This window comes from Triticum aestivum, chromosome 3B, assembly GCF_018294505.1.
Source record: "Triticum aestivum cultivar Chinese Spring chromosome 3B, IWGSC CS RefSeq v2.1, whole genome shotgun sequence".
NCBI lineage: Eukaryota > Viridiplantae > Streptophyta > Magnoliopsida > Poales > Poaceae > Triticum > Triticum aestivum.
The window spans coordinates 565,651,648-565,656,440 of NC_057801.1; the positions used below are offsets into that span (position 1 = coordinate 565,651,648).

The following is a 4,793-nucleotide window of genomic DNA, read 5'->3' on the forward strand; positions in this document are numbered from 1 at the left end:
GCGAGCTCGGCCGTTGGATCTTAGATCCAAGAGTTCCTGTAAAATAATGAACATTTTTGCAAAAAAGGCCTCGTAAAATCTGAAAAATGCGCACAAGTACAGCAGCTACAGCAGCTCCCTAATTGCCGTTGGATCTGAGATCCGAGGGCCCAGAAGTCCGTATCATGGGAGCACCCAATCCATCTCCCACCCCGCCGCATGCCGCCTTCGCTGCCACGCTGCCGCGCGCCGTCAACCCCATCGGCGCTCCTCCCCCTATCCCAAGTGCCCCCACCCCCGCGGCCTTCCACCGCCGACGACACTCTATGTTGCAGCCGTTGTCGGCTCCCCCCGTCCCTGCTACCATGGCGCCATCGGGACTCCTCCCCACTGCTTCCACCTCGGCAATGGTTCCCCCAACCCCGCCGGCTTCGCCATCTCGGCGCGCTCCACCACCCGTTGGACCCTTCCGCCCTGGCTCCCCCACCCGCATCTCATCTCCAACCCAGCGCCCACTCAAATGCGGCGGCCGCCGCCGCTCAACAGCAGGGCCTGCTGAATACGTGCTCTCGTCGCCGCCTCCTCAGCCTAACAAAGCCACACCAAGGACTCTTCCTCGGAGCCTCTTCCTGCTCATGGTTCATCGGCCCCGCGCCTCCCTTGCGATGGCGACACGGCTGAGGGCGCAGTCAGCAAGGGTGTCGTCTAGGGGTGGCGGGGAAGTTGCTGGCGGGTGAGCTCTGCCTGTTGACGCGTGGATGGGAGGGGTCCAGGAGCCACCACGACAACCATGAGAGTCTTCCAAGAGAGCGAGGACTCGCGCAACAGCAGCGGCGACGAGCCCGACGGTCTTGCCGACCTCACCCACCTCGCCGATAAGTTCTAAGTATGTACGTTGTGCACCCCCTTCTGCCCACCCCTTGCTGTTGCAGGCTTCCACCGTATGCTGGTGTGACTTTCTTTTGTGTTCCGACCATACTTTTCCCCAAATTGTGTTTGGCAGGTTGGATAGGTAACTGGCTGCTACCATGTGAATTATTACTGCTTCTGAACCTCTGATCGGTATAGGTTGGATGAACATCTCTGAATCACATGTATAGCAACTACCAAATTTGTTGTTACTACTGTACCAGCTTCTTTCAAGTAAATTATTGGTTAGCAATTATGATGTTCTAGCCTGTTAGAATCACAACGCATGATAACACAACCAAAAAATTGATATGTCTGGCATGTTTGATCTGATTTTACTCCATGACCACAGCGCAGAACAAAAATCTATGATAACCTCTTGCTGACACCTTGCCATGTGCGCCATTATCAAGCCTGATTCAGAGAAGGCAATCAGTTTTCTATTTTGCTCATTTATTTTACCCAGAATAGTAATTGGGTTAACTTAACTTGCTATGTCGGTCTATGCTGGAGCTGACATGCTGTGCCTTTCATTTTAGATGCACACAAGTAAGCAAACTGCAGACGAGAAGGAAAATAAGTTTCTCTCCGTGGTTCACTTGCCGTTGTTCTCTGTCCACGAGACAGAGCTTCAGTCTCTCATAACTCGTAATAGGTCGATGTACTATCACCTGCATCCGTCATCTACTCGTGGAGCTCTTGAGATACTTCAGATACGACACAGTGGCCTACGTGTCCAAATGGCAGGGTTATATTCAACAATTGTAGAAAGCTGTAGAAAATATAACACACAATTTTTTCTTGCATATATAGATTTACTTGATATTTTTAGTAATCAAATAATTTGGTATTCAGTGTTTACTTGAATATTTTATATCGATTTCTAGCAATGTTCAGTAACAGAGCAATGGAGTGAGAGACATTCTCAGTGTATTGTAGTTTCCATGTTGTGTTATCTCGAGGGAGACCCGGCGTCCAATTAGTCACGGACAATATGTCGAGTGTGGTACCATCCAGGTACAAGAGTCGGCCGCCCAGGACGGCAATGTCGGCAAGATACTCCACGTAATTCTGACCTCCCCATCCTCTTGTTTGATCCTTCTTGTTGTGCTTTTTTAGCTGCTGATGGTTGGCGTACCATGTTGTGCGTAGAGGACAGAGGACAAGGGGAAAGAGTACGACAATATTGTGAGATCAAGAGTTATGATTTGTGAGGGAACAAATAATTTTCTTGATCTTTGTGTTGACGAGATGGTGGCTTTCCTAGGGTAGCATTGTGTCCGATGGGGGCAGGGTTGCACCATGGGGAACTGTGAATGCCATTTGGGTAGGACGAATACAATCAATGATGGATTGACACAGATCTTTGTCGAGTTAAAACATGAAAAATATTGATATTTTTCTAATACAATTCCTGCATGATGATGTATCTTTCACCTTTGACAATTTTTTTGCATAAAAAGGCAGTGGCATTGATGATGGGCAGGAATGGTGGTTGCGCTGTAGTGAAACATGGGTGTTGTGGACGGTCCCTATAGACAATACAGGATGACGCCAAGTCGCCAACCATCATTACAAGTTTGCCGAATTAGAAATACGAAGAGAAGTGGCAATACAGATAAACCGCTAGGTGCGTGCGACGATTTGTTTAACACATTGCAATGCCCGGGCACGGTATTTATTTTTGATTCTGATCCTAATCAAAATGTATTTATATGTTCTGACAGAAAGTATGAGCTCCTGAATGTCCTGGAATTTAGTAGCTCATGAAAATGGATGTGCCTTTTAGTGAAGGAACCAGAGGGGAGGATATGTAAGTACTCAACTTACTTTAAATTTCTGTATCTTTTCACAAATAACTATCGAACTTGTGCACTGCCCATGCCTGCTTATTCTGCTTCTCCATGTGCACCAGATGTTAAAGAATTTGAGGAAGAGACTTGAAGTCTGTTTTATCCATGTGTACCGGCTAGAAGATAATTTGAGGAAGAGATTAAAAGGCACATAAATCAATATTCTGATTCTGGTGTAAGAACGTTGGTTCTTGTATACCTTGTCTTACATGAGAAAGAGTATGCGGTTGATGACTACTTCAGCACTGCCAAACCATCTGGACGTGCAGAGGCAGGCTAATCTATGGCATTCTGCCATTTTATACAATCATGTTTGCTTCATGCATGATCAATCGACATCATTTTTCCCATATGAAGTCCCTTTGAATCAAAGAGGCTCTATAAATCTGTGTTTTCTCAAACTTAACTACTCCTTAACTTGTAATCTGAAATTAGAGATTGTGGTGCATGATGCTGAAGTTTGACCTTGGCCATCGGGAAGAAGTTGTGCGGTGTGACATTATGAGAATTGGCAAGCAGACTCCTCTCCAGCTGGTACGTTCCCTGTGACATTATGAGAATGATACTAATAGTATCTTCGGCTTTATAATTTGATTCATGTTGAGTTTTCAAATGGGTGTCTTCTTGTTTGCGCAGAGCTTGTCACGAGATTGTGCTTGCTGGCATCAAGCTATGGACTTGCTACAAAAAGATATAATGGTGTGTTTGGTGCTTATACAAGGCCCTAGAAGATGATTATATGTACTACTTTAATTTGTGCTTTGTATTTTTCTGTATATTGCCAAATGGATTTAGAGCATAGCCATTGCATTATATGGTAGCTGTGTGTGTTCCCTACATTTTTTTGTATGTTGATAAACATGGAAACACGCTGTTAGAGTGGGTCAGTTTGTATATCTGAGTGTCTACACATGAATCTTGACTATATATAGCAATATGGGCACGAGAACCCTTTAAATTTTGTCATATGTCACATCTACTAACTTTTCCTTCCAAATGTTTTAAGCATTGAGAATTTTGAGAGAAGAACAATTCTGCATATATATTATTGGATTGATGAATGTAAATATTATGAAATATAACACAAATGCATTCTTGCATGGTTCTGTGTTTGAAATTCAAAGTCTATGTATGGGGGTGGAAGGAAAGGATTGCGAGTCATGCTGCTATCTCTGCCTCCTCAATTGATGCTCGCCACTTCTGTTAAGGATTAACGTTTATTTTAGTCCACCAAGAAAAAATAAATTAGTGACCAACTGTGCTTATCTACTACTGCTTCAAGAATTTTTTTTCTTTAAAGGTTTGATAGTACATTTGTAGATTTTTTGACATTTTTGTTACTACTACAAATTTAGTTACATTTCTCAAAATAAAAGTAAATACTAAAATTTTCCTGTGAACATACAGATCTTAATTTGAATTTACTGTAATTTAGTTACATGAATTATTAAACTCTCGAAGAGCATGTAACAATCACAATGTATGTTTCTCATGCTCAAAGGCTATTCCATGTGCCACTACTCTTCCATCCGATGGCAGTGCGGAGCTGGATAGGGCCGACGAAGGACATCAGGGTGACTTCTTCACATCCACGCTTGATGGTCCGAAAAGCGATAATTCAACTAGTGGCAACACAAAGGCATATTCACCTTATAAAGAATGAGGGTAATGTTATTTCCGACGTTTGTCGAAATTGAAAATAAAATTTTGGCCTGTAGTGGCACGCAGAGCAGGTTTTTCGAAAAAAATTGCCCGATGCAACGCACGGGCATTTGTACTAGTTCCTATAAATCCCGAAACCCCTAGAAAGAAACCTAGATCTGAAGTTTCGCCGCCGCAATCCTCTGTAGCCACAAAAAATCAATTAGGAGCCCGCTCCGTCACCCTGTCGGAGGGGAAAATCATCACCAGAGGCCGTCTTCATCATCCCGGCGGTCTCCATGACAAGGAGGGACTAGTTTACCCTCGGGGACGAGGGTATGTACTAGTAGCTATGTGTTTGATCTCTCTCTCTCTCTATCTATCTCTCTCGTGTTCTTAATTTGGCACGAT

At 44.1% G+C, this 4,793-nt stretch overlaps 1 long non-coding RNA gene across 3 annotated transcripts; it reads left to right on the forward strand.

The window, feature by feature from the left end:
- Nucleotides 1-236: 236 nt before the first annotated feature.
- On the forward strand, nucleotides 237-3,707 carry LOC123070942 (uncharacterized). Of its 3 annotated transcripts, none has more exons than XR_006434017.1 (5): nucleotides 237-869; nucleotides 983-2,518; nucleotides 2,616-2,701; nucleotides 2,804-3,275; nucleotides 3,378-3,707. It is a non-coding gene; the product is annotated as an uncharacterized lncRNA (long non-coding RNA). The 3 variants fall into 3 exon arrangements; XR_006434016.1 differs by having other exon boundaries at nucleotides 237-865; XR_006434015.1 differs by having other exon boundaries at nucleotides 247-2,518.
- Nucleotides 3,708-4,793: the final 1,086 nt, after the last annotated feature.